General features: G+C 42.6%; 1 protein-coding gene and 1 pseudogene across 35 annotated transcripts in view; one reads left to right on the top strand and one right to left on the bottom strand.

The window, feature by feature from the left end:
- The window catches only part of DAB1 (DAB adaptor protein 1), a 956508-nt gene that overhangs the window by 532169 nt on the left and 403150 nt on the right, over nt 1-21189 (top strand). Inside the window, exon 1 of one of the 35 annotated variants that reach the window (XM_055585745.1) lies at nt 4676-4745. The exons of the other annotated variants lie outside the window; for them this stretch is intronic. The gene's annotated coding sequence lies outside the window, so the exon portion shown is untranslated. Of the gene's footprint in view, nt 1-4675; nt 4746-21189 lie in introns of those variants that run through there. 35 annotated transcript variants of the gene reach the window in all.
- The window catches only part of LOC129656472 (40S ribosomal protein S6-like), a 64384-nt pseudogene that overhangs the window by 38609 nt on the left and 4586 nt on the right, over nt 1-21189 (bottom strand).

Consider the following 21189-nt stretch of genomic DNA (forward strand, 5'->3'; position numbering starts at 1 on the left):
ACATGCCCTCTCCCCTCCTGGTCATGTCTGGAAAGTGCCTATTAAATGCCTGATGAAAGAGTGAATGAATGGATGAATACCATCCATACCATTTACAAAGTGCTAACTATGTGCTGAGCACATGACACCGATTTCCTCGTGTAAACTACGCATCAATCCAGGAATGCGGGAGCCGTCCTTTCCCCCTCATTATGCTGTATATACAGACACTAGACACTAGTGTATATACAGTTCTGTATATACAGACGCTAGACAGTTCAGTCAGTCACCCAATACCTCACAGCCAAGGGGTGACAGACACAGTTCAGATCGAAGCCTTGACTGTTGCTGGCTGTAACCCGTGCTCTTAACTCTCTGGAATGTGCACCTCTCAAGAGGAGGCTGAGGATACCGATAAATCCCTCCCAAAGGGAGTGATCAATGAACCACCCATTTCTTTAGAAGCAAAATTAAATCAGAGAAGCATCAGTGGGCCGTCTCCATGGCACCTTGCCATTTTGGGAACATCTTTAATGGGAAACACTGCCATTTGGCTGGAGTTTAATTGCACTGCATTCTAACCCAGTAACTTTTTAGCCCCTTTTTTTTTCTTTTTTGCTGCCATGAAACCTGAATTCCACTCTTACTGAGGTATTTACTCTTTCCCGAAGTATGTCATGCTATCTCCTGCCTCTGGATTCTGCACTTTTGAAATGTAATCACAGGTTTTTGTCTTTGATGCCTCAACTCCATGAGTCTCCTGGAAGGCAGAGACTGCATCTTAATTACCAGCTAGAGCTGGCATATGGTAGTTGCTAAGTGAATGTTTGTTGAATGAATGCATTACAAATGATTCAAAAGGTGATTTTCTCATGCCCAGAGCCTGCACAGAGAAATAAACTTGTAAAGCTCATTTCAGCCACACATCTTGTTGTACGCAGGCTCAGCCAAGTCTGTGACCATGAATTTCTCTGAAATTCAGACAAACTGAAGGGAGCTAACACAAATCTAGGGAAGAATTTATGTGAAACATCTAGACTCAGTGTTGCCCTAATTCTCCTGTTTCAAAACATGGTACCATATTTTACTTGTGTTGATTTGCAGTGTTTGAATAATAGTAATCCATCAGCACTTCATCTGGGCAGGGGGAAGAAGACAGTCTGCCACAGAAACCTTGCAAAATGGTGTCCTGCGACTACTGTGAACCTTGGGCAGTCACGCATTTTGTGTGCTGTATCAGGGAGGATCTGGGAGCGAGGGTGTGCTTCTGTAAAACCCATCACTTCTCATCAAAGAGCATGTCAGAGCACGGGGGTAGTGCTTACAGTTCTAACACGATTTGCAAGCATCCTACATGTGTATTCCTTACTGATCTGACATTACTGTTTTTTAAATTGAAAAATTTTATTATAGCAAATGCACATACTGTAAAATTTACTTTAAAGTGTTGAGGATGTTCACACTCTTGTGCAACCAGTCTCTAGAACTTTTTTTCTTGCAGAATGCAGTGAAGAACTGTGATTTCTCCTACCCCTTAGCCCATGACATCCACCATTTCACTTTCTGTTTCCATGAACTTGACTTCTCTAGGTACCTCATATAAGTACAGTCACACAGTATTTGTTTATTGGGGTCTGGTTTATTTCACTTAGCATAATGTCCTCCAGTTTTATCCATGTTCTATGTCAGAATTTCCTTTTTTTATGGCTAAATGATATTCCATTGTATGTAAGTACCACATTTTGTTTATCCATTCATCCATTATTGGACACTTGGGTTGCTTCCACTGCTTGGCTATTTTGAAAAGTGCTGAGATGAACACAAGTGTACAAATACCTCCTCGAGACTCTGGTTTCAAATCTTTTGGATACATACGTAGAACCCCAATTACTGGGTAATACAGTGATTTTATTTTTAACTTTTTTAAGAAATACCATGCTGTTTTTCCATAGTAACTTAACCATTTTATACTCCCATAATTAGTGCACAAGTGTTCCAGCAGTTTCCTCTACATTCATGCCAATACTTGTTACTTCTTTTTTCTTTTTTTTAACTAGGAGCCATTCCTTTGGATGTCAGGTGGTATTCCATTGTAGTTTTGATTTGTATTTCTTTATTGATGAGTGATATTGAACATCTTTTCATACGCTTGCTAGACATTCATATGTCTTCTTTGGAAAAAAAAAAGTCTGAAGTCCTCTGCTCATTTTAAATTCAGTTATTTGTTTTTTGTTGTTGTTGAGTTATGTGAGTTCTTAATATTTGACCATATATGCAAGGGTTTATTTTTGGCCTCTCTATTCTACTTTTTCAGTCTATAGCTCTGTCTTTATGCTTTTACCACTCTTTTTTGATTACACATACTGATCTTTATTCTCCAAATAGTGTGAAGTTCCCAGGGTAAGTGCCAGTCAATCTAGGAAATCTTTGAGGTCCAGAGAAGGAAATTGATGTTTCCAAGTCTCACAGCCAGTCATTTGTAGAGCTGGACCTCTGCACTCTTCCAGCAAACTTCCAGCATACTTCCACCAGTATGCTACAAAACTTATCACATACTGGGCCAGATACTCCACTCTTAGAAGCAAAGGGACAAACTTTAGGGCTCTTCATAAGAAAATCAGCACTGTTGAAAGGGAAACATCAACGATTATGTGCTAGATCCTTTAACTCTATTTTTGAAAATTAATGGCCTTTTAATTTCCCAATCATTGCAACCCTTTCATGATCTCAGCTTCATGCATTCTACCCATTTCCACCATCTTTAATACTAGAGTCTGTCCCCCGACCCTGATACTCTTTACCTTCTTCTGTTTATATCTGTCCCACAGTACACAGAGCTTCTAACATACTGAATACTTTGCTCTTTTTTTTTTTTTTTAATGTTTGTTGTCTCTCCCCACCCACTAGAATGTTTACTCCCTGAAGTAGGGACTTTCCTTTTGTTCACTGATGTATAAAGAGTGTTCACAGGTGGCTTAGTGGTAAGGATTCCACCTGCCAATGCAGGAGATGTCGGTTTGATCCCTGGGTCAGGTAAATCCCCTGGAAGAGGAGATGGCAACCCAGTCCAGTGTTCTGCCTGGAAAATCCCATAGACAGAGGAGCTTGCTGGGCTACAGTCCATGGGGTCACAAAAGAGTCAGACATGACTGAGCATGCACATATAGAGTGTGAGTTTGTGATAGGCAGAATAAGGACCCCCATAGATTTCCATGCCTTAGTTCTCAGGGCCTGTGAATATGTGGTAAAAGAACTATGCAGATAGAATTAAGATTAGGACCTCGAGAAGAGAGATTATCCTGGGTTATCTAGGTGGGCCCAGTCTAATCACACAGGTCCTTAAAAGCTGACACCGTTCCTGGCTGCAGAGAACCAGAAAGGTGGCAGCATGAGAAGGAATCAACCTGCCATTGCTGGCTTTGCAGTCCATATGAGAAGGGCCACAAGCCAAGGAATCAGTGGCCTCTGGAAGCTACAAAAAGCAAGGAAATGCATTCTCCATTGGAGGCTTCAGAAGGAAAGGTAGCCCTCTTGACAGTTGATTTTAGCCCAGTGAGACTGTTGTTGGACTTCTGCAGCACTAAATGTAGTTACAGTTGTGTTGTTTGAAGCTGGTAAATTTGTGATGATTTGTTAGGGCAGCAGTAGAAAACTAATAGAGTTCTCAGTAAACATTTGTTGAAAGAATGAACAAGCGAGCCTCTTAGCAACACAGAGAGGTAAGTATTCATCCTCATTAAGAGGAAACAGTCTCAGCGAGGGGAAGCCACTTGGCTAGTGGCTCATAGTAGGTGATTAGCAGAGCAGTATCTCTAATCCAGTCCTCAGCCATCTCCATGGGTTTTCTCCTTGCTGATGTGTGAGGATGTTGGTTTGTTATTGATCTTCCCAGCTACACCCAGCACATTGCCTGTTGATGCATCCTGGGATGAGGTGTGCAGCAGTGTGGGTGTGTCTCTGGGCTGAGAGAGCAAAGGAGAATGAAAGCACTATTGCACCCTATATGCTGGAGAGACTTAACTAAACACCTAAGCTCCAGAGCACATGCTCTGTACGTACAAACAAGTAAGAGGGCCATCCAGCAGCTGCTTTGCTGGTACCTGCAAGAAGCAGCCACATCTACCTTCAGCATCCTGTCTTGGGAAAACGCTCGGGGTCAGGACATCCCAGGACCAAGGCTTAGCATTAGATCTGGGAAAGCAGTGAGCTAAAAATCTAATTTCACACCATCAGGTCTGAGAGAAACCTTGAAAGCAGTGCCCGGTTGTTAATATGAAGGGGTTGGTAGGGGCCACAGAACTATAAAGTTGTGTTCTTTGAGAATTGGTTGTACAGACACCACAGATTTATTTCAGTGGATTTTGGAGCCTCTGTGCATGCGGGTGAGCCAAGGCAGATGGTGTGTGCGGGAGAAAATAGTGGGGAGACTGGTTTCCTCATAAAATTTTTCCATTAAAAGCTTTGCTAGGGCACTGGTGGGGATGCTTCTTGGTCCTGAAAAAACAGAGACCAAGCGAGAACCCAGTGAGCAATCTGCAGGAGTGATGTGCGCAACTTCGCCGTACAAAGCAGTACTTAATCTACAGGCGTTGACACATCATCAGTATTTTAAGAGTAACGTCTTCTATATAAAAATACTCAAGAGCCTTATGCTTTATGCTCTGGCCCCCACAGTGATTACACGGTCTCCATGCCTCAGTGTGAGAAGCCTGGATTGATTACCCAAGACTTGTTTCCTGTGGTTCTCTTTCCCTCTCATTTGACAGGTAGCAGTATCCATTTGTTTCATTATCTCCCGAGTTTGAATTGGAAAAATAAGCTAAATCAGAACAGTCTTTCTTGAGTTATAAAACCAACCATGTGAAGATGCTCTGAATGCCGTTCTGCTTGTATGTAACTAAGAGCCAGCTCCTCACGGTAATTTTGCAGGTGATTAGCCTGTCACATGGAAGCATCCCTTTGGGAATGACAAAGGAACACAAAAGTTGTATTTCTTTACAATAAACAGATTACCCCAGAGGTTTTTTTTCTCTTCCTCGTCGTCCTCCTGGAAGTCTCTGGAATGAAAATATTTTAGGAGAGGGGTGAAACAAGCTTGGTTGGGGGGGATATAGGAGATTTGTAGTCATCACCTGTTTACATTTCAGATGTCATCAGCAGACTGTTATGTCTTGCCTGGCTGGGTTATGGAGAAGGACTTAGACACAGCCTCTCTGCTAGGAGTGCCCTTTAATTGTGTATGTGACGAACTCCTCTTCATCTTGCGTGTCATAAATCGAAGGCTGCCTCTTCTATGAAGCCTTTCTTGATTTTTCTCATCAGACACAGACCTTAGCTCCTGCTGTAAAATATTCCATTGTGTGCTTGGTACTGCTTTATGTGTCTCCTTATTAGACTTATACCTGTATGAGCCGAGAGACCTATGCTATTTCACCTTTGTATCTCTATTGCTGGCATGCAATAACAGTAATAGTAAACACGTTGTTGTTGTTATTGTCATTATCATTATGTTCCAGGCTTTGTACCATTCTGTTTTTCTGAATTATCTGAGTTGCTAATCACTTATTAAAAAATATTCAGTATGTAGAATCATTTTGTCTGTATAGTCAAAGCTATGTTTTTTCCAGTAGTCATGTATGGTTGTGAGAGTTGGACGATAAAGAAGACTAAATGCCAAAGAATTGATGCCTTTGAACTGTGGTGCTGGAGAAGACTCTTGAGAGTCCCTTGGCCTGCAAGGAGATCCAACCAGTCCATCCTAAAGGAAATCAATTCTGAATATTCATTGGAAGGACTGATGGCTGAAGCTTCAATAATTTGGCCACCTGATGTGAAGAGCAGACTTATTAGAAAAGACCCTGATGTTGGGAAAGGTTGAAGGCAGGAGGAGAAGGAGATGACAGAGGACGAGATGGTTGGATGGCATCACCGACTTAATGGGCATGAATTTGAGCAAGCTCCAGGAGATGGTGAAGGACAGGGAAGCCTGGCGTGCTGCAGTCCATGGGTTCGCAAAGAGTCAGACATGACTGAGCAACTGAACAACAACAACAATGTAGAATAATATTTTTTTTCTGTAGAGCAGAAATTAACACAACATTATAAATCAACTGTACTTCGATCAAAAAAATTTAGACAAAGTCACTTTACCAGAAGTTAATGTCCGTTGTCATCCTGTTATAGCAACTATTTAAAACATTTTTTTTTACTTATATAGAACATAGCAAAAATAATTTTTAAAAGCTGGAATAACTCATTTCCTCACACCATAGAAACATATGCTGACTGCCCTAAATTTTTTAAGATCAAGAGATAGTTTTTTAGAAGTCTCATGAGGATTTTCTGAGGTGCCAGGATATATGAATAACACAGATATTGTTTTTGAGTGTTATAAAAATTGTTCACCCATTTAATAGTAGTATGAATCTATACCAAATTTTAAAAAATCAATATGAAAAGACAAAGGTGTTAAAATTACAAAGATGGTGTATAATTGACTCATATTAGGGAAAAAGTTTACTAGACAGTATGGTAACATAAATGATTCTGTCAATGACTATTTATTGACAGACTGTTTATTAGGACCTACTCTGGGCTAGCTGATTTATTTGCACAATACCATATCACCTTTACAGCAGCACCAAGGAAAGATAAAGCCTAGGAGATTTGGGTCACACAGTTACAGTCTTTCAGTTCAGTTCAGTTCAGTCACTCAGTCATGTCCGACTCTTTGCGACCCCATGAATTGCAGCACGCCAGGCCTCCCTGTCCATCACCAACTCCCGGAGTTCACTCAGACTCATGTCCATCGAGTCAGTGATGCCATCCAGCCATCTCATCCTCTGTCGTCCCCTTCTCCTCCTGCCCCCAATCCCTCCCAGCATCAGAGTCTTTTCCAATGAGTCAACTCTTTGCATGAGGTGGCCAAAGTACTGGAGTTTCAGCTTTAGCATCATTCCTTCCAAAGAAATTCCAGGGCTGATCTCCTTTAGAATGGACTGGTTGGATCTCCTTGCAGTCCAAGGGACTCTCAAGAGTCTTCTCCAACACCACAGTTCAAAAGCATTTAGTTTGTTGTTAATAATTTCTCTAAGGCTTGATTTTCATATCTGGACAATGGAGACAATAACGCCTACTTCATATTGTTGTAGGATTAAATTAAATAGGAACTGTGTCTAGCCTCTTGTAGTTATTGTTGTTCAGTTGCTAAGTTGTGCTGGACTCTTTGTGACCCCATGGACTGCATCACGCCAGGCTTCCCTGTCTTTCATCATCTCCCTGAGCTTGCTCAAACTCATGTCCATTGAGTCGGTGATGCCATCCAACCATCTCATCCTCTGTCACCCCTTTCTACTCCTGCCCTCAATCTTTCCCAACATCTGGGTGTTTTCCAAGGAGTCAGCTCTTCGCATCAAGTAGACAACGTATTGGAGCTTCAGCTTCAGCATTAGTCCTTCCAATGAATATTCAGGGTGGATTTCCTTTAGGATTGATTGGTTTGATCTCCTTGCTGTCCAAGGGACTCTCAAAAAAGTGTTCTCCAGCACCACCGTTTGAAAGCATCACTTCTTGACACTCAGCCTTCTTTATGATCCAGCTCTCATGTCTGTACATGACTACTGGAAAAACCATAGCTTTGACTAGATGAACATTTGTCTGCAGAGTGATGTCTTTGCTTTTCAATATGCTGTCTAGGTTTGTCATAACTTCCAAGGAGCAAGTGTCCTTGAATTTCATCACTGCAGTCACTGTTTACAGTGATTTTGGAGTCCAAGAAAATAAAATGTGCCACTGTTTCCACTTCTTCCCCATCTATTTGCCATGAAGTGATGAAACAGGATGTCATGATCTTAGTTTTTTTGAATATTGAGTGTTAAGCCAGCTTTTTCACAGTCCTCTTTCACCCTTATCAAGAGGATCTTTAGTTCCTCTTTGCTTTCTGCCATTAGTGTGGTATCATCTGCATATCTGAGGTTATTGACATTGCTCTTGGCAGTCTTGATTTCCAGCTTGTGAGTCATCCAGCCTGGCATTTGCATGATGTACTCTGCATAGAAGTTAAATAGACAGTGTGACAATATACAGTCTGCACATGCTCTTTTCCCAATTTTGAGCCAGTCCATTGTTTCATGTCTGCTTCTAACTGTTGCTTCTTGACTTGTGTACAGCACCTCCTAGGTACTCAGTAAATGTTTGTTGAATGGTCTGTTCAACCTTGACAAAGTGCTTGGCACATTTTAACTTATTGACAAAGATAATGAAAGCAGTAGCTACCATTAACTGAGTGTTTACTATATCCCAAGCACTTTTCTATGAATTTCACGTGGATTTAAAAGTGAAATAATGTCTGTGTTTCCATTTGGCAATTGGAAAAACTGGGGCCAGATTGATGAGGTAACTTACCCACAATCAGTATTCATGAGTGATGGAGTTCTAAAACAAGTCCTTGACCTTCAACACAAGAGTTTCATTTCTTTCTTCCATGTCTCAGCTTCCCTGTTTGCCCAGTGGAGCAAATGGTAAATCATATTTGATGTGTGATTTGGAGATTAAACTTTATCCAGTGAGTGATGCTGAATCTTGTCATCATTTGCATAATTTGGGAGGTGGTTTTTCCAGCTGGTGAACAAGCAGACAGTATTGTTTGCTTCCCCTGGGGGCACTGCTTGGTTGAATGATGGAGGTCATCACGTGTGTTTCCATCCATAGGTAGCAGTTGCTAACAGGTAGTGATCACTCTCACTAAAGCAGCTAAGCTATTCCTGGGGCAGAAGACCCAGTCTGTCTTTATTCCAAAAAAGTATTTATTACAAACCTGCCTGTGAGCCATAGTATTAACTTCATTCTGAGTAGATGATTCTTACTTTGTAGCTCTTTAGGTACATTGGTTCATTCTTTAGACTGGAAGGAAGGTTTGGGAAATACTCCTGGTTCCACAGCTTCAAATGCAATGGGATGTGATGGAGTTCAAAAATCTATCTCATATTTAAGGGATATTAAAGATCCAGTGTTCTTGCCAGGAGAATCCCAGGGACGGCGGAGCCTGGTGGGCTGCCGTCTATGGGGTCACACAGAGTCGTACACAACTGAAGCGACTTAGCAGCAGCAGCACCAAAGATCATATACTTCAAAGTGTTTTCTTTTTGATCATGTGTTTTGTATGTTGAGCATTGAGATTCCACCCATAACTCCACACTGTGAAGTTGGTAAAGGCCTGGAAAGGGGTTTTCAGGTAGCAGCCCCTCACCACTTCCTCATTCTCACCTTCAGGGAACCTCCTGTTAGGCCCTGAGACAACTGCAGAAATCACCCTCAGGCCACCCACATCACAGTTTGAAAATTCCACATTAGCTTCAGCACCCCACAGGTGCAGCTCAGCTGGTGACAGAGCCAGCATTGCAAAGCCAGGGTCTTGGGGCATTTCTTCCAGTGATCTCACTTCCCCACCATTCATTTACGTTAAAAGGGAAACTAATCAAAGGTAGAAAATGCTTCAAGTAGCAGCCATTTCAGTAAGCAGTGATAGCCTCCCTGTTCCCCTTTTGGGTTCATGAAAAAGGCTGTTAAACATATGTTCTTAACCCACCTCCAAGTTGCTGAGGCATGCTGTGCTGCGATGCCAAATTCAGTGCATCCCAGTGACTCTGTCTCCCTAATGCACTGCTAAAAATACGGAAACTCACATGAAAGCATATGTTGCCATTCGCCTTTGATTTGGGCACAGATCATTCAAGTGTGAAAACAAAATGAGTTGCTCCCTCCTCCTCATGCTCAGATTTTGCACATCTGCACTGTACTTAGGGGGGCAATTATAACTTACATTTTATAGGGCTTGGCAATTTCAGGAAGACACTTAATACCCAATATCTCATGTGATGATTAGGGGAGACATTCCAGTGTAGGCAGAGTTACGGGGCTTTATTTATACCCATTTTGGCCTTGAGAAAGACATTCAGACTTGAGGTCCAGTGCCCCAGGATTTTCAACAAGGTCTTCAACTCTAAAACTCCTCTTATTTCTTTGATGGCTGCATCCCTTTCATTTTTAGGCAGAGGTGGAGTGTTCCCAATTTTTGTTTTGTCACCAAACTCACCTCGGGACTGTGCATGATAACTTAATGGCCGTTTCAGTTGTTGAGATTGCCTGGTGGCTCAGACTGTAAAGAATCTGCCTGCAATGAGGGAGACCAGGGTTTGATTCCCTGGCTCAGGAAGATCCCCTGGAGAAGGGACTGGCAAGCCCCTCCAGTATTCTTGTCTAGAGAGTCCCATGGACGATGGAGCCTGGCAGGCTACAGTACACGGGGTTGCGAAGAGTCGGACATGACTGAGTGACTAACCACACACATGTATGTTACTAATTATTGGGAGACACTTGCCCTCTGGCAGAGGAGCTGCAGATATGCAGTGCCAGGATGGAATTCTGTTCAGAGATCTGGGGATTTGTGCTGAACAGCTTCCATTTGTCTCTCTGGGTCCTGCCTCCACCCCACTCTGGGTCCTGGGAGGTGGACCTCTGTGATTCTGTTAGCCTGCTTGTCCTCTGGCTTCTGCTTTGTTTTCCTGGTGGCAACGTGGGCAGGGGGCTGATGGAGGGCCCCGAGTAAAGGTGGGGACTTTTTCTCCATCTCTCTCCCTTCAGGATTACCGCAGGCTGGCTGCTTTTTTCCGCCAGAGGTCACAGACCCATAGAATGGTCTTCTCCACCCAGCCTCTCGGTATTAAGTTCTAATAACCACTCTGCCTGTCCCTTCATGCTTTGGGGTTGTAACAGCTCCCCAGGAATGGCTCCTAGCCCTTCAGTCCTGCCCTGTCCCTTTTGGCTTCTCTGTAACCCTGCCTGTACCTTTGTACCTAGTCATTTTATTAACCTCTGCTATGGTCATCCCAGATTGAGGAGGTCTTCTAGACTTTGCTGGGCCCTGACTGGTAGAAATTTCTGAGGTAACATAGCATCAACTGCTATTTTTGAGTCTTTGAGTCACTAAGAGGGAGGTCTCACTGGACAAAAGACCTCTGTATTATCTTCTAGGTAGTTCCCTTTGCCTAACTTTCAAATACACCCTTTCTTGGTGGTAGCTAAAGTTGAAGACTATATATGTTAATATATAGATGCCTATGAAAAGTGAAAGTGAAAATCAAGTCGCTCAATCATATCCGACTCTTTGCGACCCCATGGGCTGTAGCCTACCAGGCTCTTATGTCCATGGGATTTTCCAGGCAAGAATACTGGAGTGGGTTGCCATTTCCTTCTCCAGGAGATCTTCCCAACCCAGGAATTGAACCCGGGTCTCCCACATTGTAGGCAGACACTTTACCATCTGAGCCACCAGGGAAGTCAGATGTCTATGATTCTCAAATTTTATGTGGGTGCAAATAACCTGGAGAGCTTGTCAAAATTTCCAGTTACTGGATGCCTCTCCCCCAAAACTCTGATTGTGTAGACAGGTAGTGGGGCTGGGATAGCTTCATTTTTAACAAGATTTGTGGGTGAATTTGATGTAGGTAGACCCTAGACCGCTTCTGAGAAATACTTCCTTACATCAATAGACTGCTTATCAGTTTTTGGCCTTTTAAGTTTGTTAGATTCCATAATCAAATTCATGTCTTGAAGGTGGACTTAACATAATTCACTGAGATTCTGTGTTCTTGCAAGTGTGTATGCATGCATGCATGGGCTTAAGGGAAATTTTATTGAAAAGAACATTAAACGAGATAACGCCCTGTCTTGTCCCTTAATAAAACTGGTTGATGATGGTAATTTGTTAGTAAGCTTTGTGCTTTGATGAGTCTCTTTGTCTTAGAACAGTTTTCTGTTTTTCCCTCCACCTGTCCATTCACTCATTCATGACACGTTTATTAAGCATCTATTATATGCCAGGCACTTTGCTAGGTACCAGAGATTAAAAAAAAAAAATCATCCCTGTCTCCAAGAAGCTCACAAGTAGCTGAAAACAAACATGTAAGCAAATAGGTATTCTGTATTCATCCAACAGATATTTACTGAGCGCCCAATATGTTACCAGGGACTGTTTCTGGCCCTGGGGATACAGTGGTGAGTAAAACAGTCCAGTATTCCTGCATTCATGCAGGGTTGAACTTCATGTATGAATTCTTGCAGTTCATAAATCCTCTAGCAGTAGACCGTATGGTGAGAAACAAAGAATCAAGTTTTTCCTTACACCTAGAGGAGGCTAATGGACCTTTCCAAGCTAGAGCAGTGTAGGCATTATTCCACTAGGCAGTACAGGCTTCCCCGTGACAGTTCCCGTCAGTGAGTAAGACCAGACCAGACCAAAGCTGTGTGATACTCTGCCCATTGAGCCAATCACTGTAAATATCTGCTGACGGATTAGAGAAGCCCAGGGCTAGGAGTAGAAGGGGCTCAGCCAGGGACTGCATACTTCAAAACTGCAGTGCTTTGCCATCAGCTCTGGCATAGCTGCCAGTGTTGGGAAATTTTTAAGAAAAGTGGCATATTTTGTGGGTTGGGTGGATATGGAAGACAGGACAGTGGAGTCATGAAGGGGGGACGCTGGGCTTTCTGCATTACTGTTGAATCACTTGTAGTCCATCCCGTCCCATGCCTTGTTTATTTCTCTGTTAGCACACTCATCGTGGTGTGTGACAGCTGTGTCCCTGCCTCCACACTTACATAAACTCCCAAAAGACTGCAATCACAATCGGGTCATTTTTCTATCCCTGGAAGCTACAGAAGGTGGTGCACAAAATGTCCATTGAATGAAGGAATAGATACATGGATAGAACAGCTCCTTATTCAATATGCTGGGTACCGTATTAGATTCAAAGGAGATGGGAGTGAGTACATGCAGGTAGCTTCAGCCTGTGTTGGAAGCAGCCACTTATATCCCTAGTGTGCAGGGTCCTGAGAGAGATGACAGGGCCAGGAGCTGCTGTCACCTCCGGGACAGCCCGGTGTGGTGCTTGACAAGGGGAAGGGGCTGAGTGGTCCAGAGTCTGGACTCTAGAGACAAGCAGCTTGGACTCAATACCTGCCTTGAGCATTGGCTAGCTCTGGGACCTAGCCACATGGCATATTCTTGCCTGTGCCTCAGTCTCCCTGTCTGACCAGCCACATAGGGGTCTAGTAGGATGAAATGTGCAAATCTATATAAAGAACTTAGTGCAGTACCTGGGTCAGAGCAAGCACAAAGGGTTTGGAAGTGTGACTGCTGTAACCAGAATGTTGTGCTCCCCCCTCCCCCGGCCCTAGTTCATATTTGACCCCTAACTCCAATGTAATATTTGGAGGTGGGACTTTTGGAGGTGCTTACTCGGTCATGAAATTAAAAGATGCTTTCTCCTTGGAAAGAAAGTTATGACCAACCTAGACAGCATATTAAAAAGCAGAGACATTACTTTGTCAACAAAGGGCCATCTAGTTAAGGTTGTGGTTTTTCTAGTAGTCATGTATGGATGTGACAGTTGAACTATAAAGAAAGCTGAGCACAGAAGAATTGATACTTTTGAACTGTGGTGTTGGAGAAGATTCTTGAGAGTGCCTTGGACTGCAGGGAGATCCAACCAGTCTATCCTAAAGGAAATCAGTCCTGGGTGTTCATTGGAGGAACTGATGTTGAAGCTGAAACTTCAATATTTTGGCCACATGATGCGAAGAGCTGACTCATTGGCAAAGACCCTGATGTTGGGAAAGATTGAAGGCAGGAGGAGAAGGGGATGACAGAGGATGAGATGGTTAGATGGGATCACTGACTCAATGGACGTGAGTTTGAGTGAACTCCGGGAGCTGGTGATGTACAGGGAGGCCTGGCGTGCTGCTGTTCATGCGCTCACAAAGAGTTGGACATGACTGAGTGACTGAACTGAACTGATTTGGTCATGAGGGTGGAACCCTCATGAATGAGATAAGTGCCCTTAGCAAAGAGGCCCCAGAGAGATGCTCTCCCCCTTCTGGAGGTGAGGACATACTGTAGAGAACTACTTACAGAGTAGAAGGTGGACTCCATCAGACACCACACTGGCTGGTACCTTGAGCTTTCAGCTTCTAGAACTGTGAGAAATAAAATTCTGTTGTTCAAGCCCCGCAGTCTGTAGTGCTGTGTCGTAGCAGCCTGAGCAGACTAGGACAGGTGGCCTCTGTCATCAGAGGTGGGTTCATGTCTCACCTTGGCAGCTTCCTGGCTCTGTGGCCTGAGACAAGGACATCACCTCAGTTTCTCCTACTCCTTTAGTGGTGCTCATAGTGTTGCATGACTTCAAGGGCAGTTCTAGGGGTCAGCAAGCACCTGTGGGTCAACCACTTAACAGGATAGTAAGGGCTCAGCTGTGGTGGAGGAAACAAGTGGGAGAAGAGACAGCTACTTGTTTGCTTGGAGTACGTCTCTTAGGGTAAGCTTGAGACTAAGCCCACAGGAACCCCATTGTCCCCATGTGTGCTTACATGCTCAGTCGTGTCCGACTCTTTGCAACCCCACAGACTGTAGCCTGCCAGGCAGGCCCCTCTGTCCATGGAATCTTCCAGGCTAGAACACTTAAGTGGGTAGCCCTTTCCTACTCCATGGTATCTTCCCAACCCAGGAATTGAACCTTTGTCTCTTGTGTCTCCTGCCCTGGCAGATTGTTTTCCACTAGCACCACCTGGGAAGCCCTGCATTGTCCCTATCAGCTGCCAAATGTGCCATCCTCTGGCACAGCCAAAGATAGACCAAAGGGTCTATCAGGGTGATGAAACAAGCTGTAAATGAAGGTACCATCATTTCAGATTAGTGTCTCCAAAACCAGGCAGAAAGAACCCTGAGACCTGGGACAGATTGGCGAGTCATAGCAGGACCCACCACTAAAAGATGGGATGCTGAGCCCTGTGAAAATTTAGGGAGGACTTTCAGCCTTCCAGCCTTCCAGGGTGGGCTTGTAGCTACACTCCTGGGATGAGGCAGAGCTCCCCAGGTGCTGGCTGTATATTAAAATTTATGGAATAAATACTATGCACAGGCCAGTTCCAAAGCAATTACATCATCATCTCAGGGAATGCAACTTAGGTGATTTATGAAAAGTCCATAAGTAACTATAATGGGCCATCAGGATTGAGACCTACCCAGGCAGAACCTTCAGAGGGCGCCAGGTTGTCCTATATGAGAGCAGAGGCCAAAGAGATGATAGGGGCAGGGACTGTGGAGGGAATCAGCCATGTCTCTCAGAAAGGTTAAATCTCTTTGCAACTTAACACTTTCATTTTTTCCCCCCAAATAATGCAGCTCTGAATTTATCTAGGCAGTTTACTTTGGGATAAATTTCTTTTTATGTCAAATATTGGTAGAATGCTAAATTGTATGGTCATTTCCTTCCATCAAAATTTTGCTTTCCAGGCAAGAATTAATATGTTAATATAGATGTTTAAAATGAGTTAAAAAAGATTTACATGTTCTTGATTTATCAGTGATTCATGCATTGAAATGACAAAACTTTGTACCGTTAGGTGATCCATATTATAATGGCTTTGATGAAAATGCTTATCCATTCTTAGAGCTTTTTTGTTTCTTTTCTTGTTTACTTTCCTGTCAAAATATTTAGCCCTTTCATCAATAATAAAATAATCCATTTGTTCATTCGACAGATGTTTACTGTTAAACTTTTTGTTTGTTAATTGTTTTGTGTGTTTTAATTTGTCACGAGTATACTTAGCATGCCTGTGTCAACAAATTCAGATACCTGCAAAGGGACCTGTCTTTCTGGGCATGCCATAGTAAGGATTTTCAAGCCAGAATTTTACTCAATTAAAAAGCACATACTGCTTTTTCCCCTTTGGGATATGCTTCCTGGAGGGGTCTGAAATAGGCTGGAAAAATTATATCCAGTTCTTTAATAATCCTTTAAGTATCTTCTGATGTGCATTTCAAAATGGTGATGCAGATATAAAATTTGTAGTGGGAAAAAATTGAACTTGAATTTTATAAGACCCAGCGATTATGTTCTTGAAATATGTTCATGTCTGTGCCATTGTCAAGGGGAGCCACCCTTTCTGATTTATTCCACTTGGACCAGAATTTGCGACTGCTGATTTCCTTTCATCCACTTTTGCTAATAGATTCAGGAAGTAATTTCCAGATGTGGAAACAGTAGCTCATAGATGATAAAATGTAGAGCCTGAGCAATTTGGAAAGGAGATAAACTCATTTAGTTTGAGAAGTTGAGATCTCTTCAGACCACTCCACCTTGCTTTGCACTTGCACGGTTCTCTTATTTTCCAGAAGGCAATGGCACCCCACTCCAGTACTCTTGCCTGGAAAATCCCATGGATGGAGGAGCCTGGTAGACAGTCCATGGAGTCGCAAGAAGTCAGATATGACTGAGCGACTTCACTTCACTCACTTCATACTTTGTCACTGGAGAAGGAAATGGCTACCCACTCCAGTATTCTTGCCTGGAGAATCCCATGGACGGAGAAGCCTGGTGGGCCATGGTACATGGGGTCGCAGACAGTTGGACACGACGGAAGTGACTAAGCACGCACGCTTTTATTTTCCATTAAATACAGGTGTTTGCAGCTAGGCCTGGAGGGTTGTACCAGGACTGTTTCTGTTAAACACACACACACACACACACACACACACACTCTCTCTCTCTCTCTCTCTCTCTCTCCCCTTTCTCCATGCTCTCTCTCCCAGGAAACTTTATATGCTCTTAACTGCTCACTTGGATTATCAGCCCAGCTATGTGTTGTTAAAATTTTATAGCCTCTGAGCATCATTAAGGGGTCATGGAAGCTGGTCAGAGGAGGCAGAGGGATAGGGCAAACAGACCAGCAGCTAAATGTGTCAGTCAGTGGGCACCTTGATTTATTTGTAAGGTAGCCATGGAAGGGGGGAGAGACTGAATTTTGCTTGTAAAGGGGATGAACCAAGGAGTTTATTATACGTTCGTCTTAAAGGTCACATGTATGAGCGGCGAGAGTTCTTGAGGACAATATCATATTATTACAAGATAATCTGCCATACATACTGTGCATGTTGGCACTATACGAGCAAAGTGATAGTTTCTTTTTTTTTTTCTTCTGTCTGGGCTCTTCAGCCTTGGGGGGGAGGGAAAAAAAAAATAGGAGCTTAGATGTATTATCTTGAAGGCAAGGGCTGTGAAAATCCTTTCAGGGAGCTTGTGAGCCAAAGCATGCTGTGTTAAGTCAGCCGGAGGTCATTACTGTTTTTATTAGGTGATTTTATTATAAATATGATTTGGGCCTCAATCATAAACAGATCCTTTATGTGTGTTTCTGAACATTCTGGTGGCTCCAAAGCACTAAATTCCAAATTGGAATATTGATTGTCTGATGGTTGAATTACAGCCTTCTTCAAATCTTGAAGGAGGCCTCAGGGCCCATGTGTCTTTCTGGAGATAAGTTCTCGTAACTGAGAGATGTAAGGCCTTAAACAGTGGGTCCCACAAGGTGGAAAACCAAAGGCAGACTGGAGTACTGTTCTCCCCCTGGTAAATCAGGAGGTATTAAACACACCATTTTATGGCATGTATAAGAAAATTGTCATAATTTGTAAATGTCCCTGAATTTCCTCTTGGGTAAGGCAAACATTAATGCAGCCTGCACATGTTTATTATTTCCATGCAAATCCAACTGAATAGTTTTTTTTTGATTCTTTAGATTTTTTTTTTAAACTTAACCACAGGCATCTTTCTCAATTTTCCAATTCTATAAATGTCCCTTAGTTTGAAAGTTTAACCCTAATATTTTTAGAATGGCCAAACATACTTTCATCAGGATTTCTCACTATCAGCATTGTGCTCAGTCATTCAGTCGTGTCTGACCCTTTGTGACCCCATGGACCATTGCCCGCCAGCTCCTCTGTCCATGGAATTTCCCAGCAAGAATACTGGACTGGATTGCCATTTCCTCCTCCAGGGGATCTTCCCAACTCAGGGATCAAATCTGTATCTCTTGAGTCTCCTGCATTGGCAGGCGGATTCTTTACCGCTGCACCACCTGGGAAGCCCTTCAATCTTAGCACTGTTGACATTTTGTGCCAGATGATGTACAGTATAGGATGGCTTGCAGTATCCTTGGCCTGTACCCAGCTGATGTCAGTAGCATCTCCTCCCACCATCTGACAACCAAAAATGTCTTCAGATACTGTCCCCTGGGGGGTAAAGAGCCTCTGGTTAAGAATCACTGCCTTGAAGTGGTGTCCACTCAAAGCACTTCGACATTCTAAACACAGAGCAAAGTGACATCTGAGAGTTTAAAAGGAGAGGCAAACTCAAACCCCAGGGATACAAACCCTTGTTCATATGTTAACTTCTCCTCCAGCAAGTGAGGCCTGAGAGCAGGGCTGGCTGTGTGTTTTCTGTATCCCCATGGCCTGGGACTTCTAGTCAAGTAATGGGCCCCTAGGAAATACGTGCTGGATGAAGAAGAAACCAATTACCTGTCTAAATATGTATTTAGCTTCCATAAGCATATTCTTTTATATATTTATGTATATGCATATGTATGTATCTATCCTTCCATAAAAACTTGGCTGAGAATTTTTTTCTTTTTTTCTTTTCTCTTCCAGCATCTAACGACCAGCACATAGCAGATACTCAGTAGCTATAGGTTGAATGGCTACCTGGCCTGTAAAAAATACATTGAAAAGATGAATTAACAAAACATCCATGGTCACGTGCCACCATAGATGCATTTTTGTGGCAATTACAGTAGTCTGAGGTTGAATGTGGGATACTCCACAAATGAACACTTAAGAGGCCAGATACTTTGCCACCTTTGAACATTACACTCAGTGCCTTGGGGGCCCAGGTCCAGGGAGGCCTGATGAATCTTTTTGAATCTGCACTGGCAAGATGGAGAAGGTTATGGTTCAGTGGGGGATGAATTATTTCATTTTACACTCCCAGATCATCACATCTGTGCATATAGCCACTTCCCATTCCCAGAACTGCCCTGGCTGCCCTGCCAGAGTTGTGGCCAATCTCACCATGATGACTGTATTTCCAAGGACTACATTTAAAGTTATAAACAAGTCAGCATCACAACCATTCCCAAGATTGGTGCTGAAACAGCACAAAAGTTTACTATTATTGGAAGGTATTTGAGATCACTTTTTAAGCTTTAGATTTAAATTTGTCCTGTGGCCTTGACCAGTACAGTGGTGTGATTTTTAAATGGACTGTAAAAAATATTTACAAGGTCCAGTGGATTTCTAGGTCAGGGCTCAAAGCTTGAGGAGGAAAGAAGAATCAAAAGGCACTTCAGTTAAAACCAGAAAAGATGGTTGAAATGACCTGGTTCAGCCTTCGTGAGTTACAGATGAGGAAATTATTGGAGATGATATGACTTGTCCAAGGTCACAGATTTTTTTGCGGGAGGGGGGCTTGTCTTTTAAATATTTCTCACTCTTTCTCCCCACCCCACCCCAGTAAAATTAGTCCGAGATTCACATGCACGGATAAACAATAATTTTCCTAGATTGTTAAAACATAGATGTATTTGGACTTAGAAAATGGTGATTTAAAAATAGTCAAGTGCAAATACTTTCTTTTACTTGTGAGTAAACTGGAGGTCCAGAGAAGGGGACCTTTGCTATTATTTATTTAAAAAGCTAGTTACTAGCAAAGCTGCAAGTTGAATCCAGGAGTCCCTTCTGTTGAGTTTTCCTTTGGCAAAGCATGCAACTTGCTTATTATCTTATTTTGTACTCTCCTGATTGTAGTCATTTGTTAGCTGGTATTTCCTGGGCAGCTGTTTATGCTGGACAACAAGACACAGAGGTTTTCAGGACACGGGCTCTGCCTTTAGGACCTCACATTTTGATGTAGAGACTGAGAAACGATCAGACAATGCCCTCTGGATATATTATTCAAGATAAGAAGACTGTGTTTGGGGGCTATTAGTGGAAACTGGCAAAGAAAGTTCTTGCTGGAGGTGACACCGACAGCCAGGGAATGTGAGGGTCACCGCAGGAGGAGTGGTGTTTATCACAGGGGCTGAGTGGAGCACTGAGCCAAAAAGAATGCCCGAAAAGAGAGTTAATTAGCATAGTGACATGCAAGAACACAGGCCTTGATTCAAGACCTGGTTTCCTAACTTCTTAGTTGAATGATCCTGGTTCAGTCCTTCATTGATGTCACCCTCGTTCTCCATAATGAGGATGCTCATTAATAATAACCCTTATTTTCATCATACTCACATGTGAACTTGTTTGAGTGCTAGGTCCCCAGCCTTGTACATGGATGTTCATCCTGACCACACGAAGAACCCCCATGTTCCAGAGAGGGAAGTTTCCCAGTAGGTTCAGAGCTGTCCGTGATTTCATCTCAAGCCTAAACCCAGAGCCAAGCTTAGAACCTGCTCTGGCTCCAACTGTAAGACTCTTCTGAGGATTCAGTGGGCTGATCCCATTACAGGGAAATGTACGCCATTTGTTTTGTATAATAACATTCCCTCTGTGTCCACTTGGTAGGCCCTTGCTTGGGGACATATGTGTGCATCACTTGTATTTCTTATCCACAAATTTTCTATTCATAATATGAAAGAGTAAAATATGGAAAAGGAAAATATTTATTTAGAATATCAAGTTTTGGGTCCTGGAAAGGGAAAATATTTCTTTCTGACTTTTTGATTCCTTCTTCTTAGGTAATCCCCTGACTTTATATTATCTTGACACTTTTTGAATTTTATTTTAAATTAACTTTTATTGGAGTACAGTTACTTTACAATATTAGTTTCTGTTGTAATCACAATTACACAATTAGTTTCTATTGTATTCACAACAAAGTGAATCAGCTAGGCATATACATATATCCCCTCTTCTTTGGATTTTCTTCCCATTTAGGTCACCACAGAGCATTGAGTAAAGTTCCTTGTGCTATACAGTAGGTTCTCATTAATTAATCTAGTTTATACATAGTATTAGTAGTGCATATATGCCAGTCCCAATCCCCCAATTCATCCCACCAACCTCCTCCTTCCCATGGTATCCATACATTTGTTCTCTACTTCTGTGTCTCTATTTCTGCTTTGCAAGTACATTCATCTGTATCATTTTTTTAGATTCCACATATAAGCTATATTATGTGATATTTGTTTTTCTGACACTTCACTGTGTATGACAGTCTCTAAGTCTGTTCAGATCTCTACAAATGGCACTTTTGTTTCTTTTTATGGCTGAATATTATTCTACTGTGTGTATATATTTCATCTTCTTTATGCATTTCTCTGTTAATG

This window comes from Bubalus kerabau, chromosome 6 (genome assembly GCF_029407905.1).
Source record: "Bubalus kerabau isolate K-KA32 ecotype Philippines breed swamp buffalo chromosome 6, PCC_UOA_SB_1v2, whole genome shotgun sequence".
In the NCBI taxonomy this organism is placed as follows: domain Eukaryota; kingdom Metazoa; phylum Chordata; class Mammalia; order Artiodactyla; family Bovidae; genus Bubalus; species Bubalus kerabau.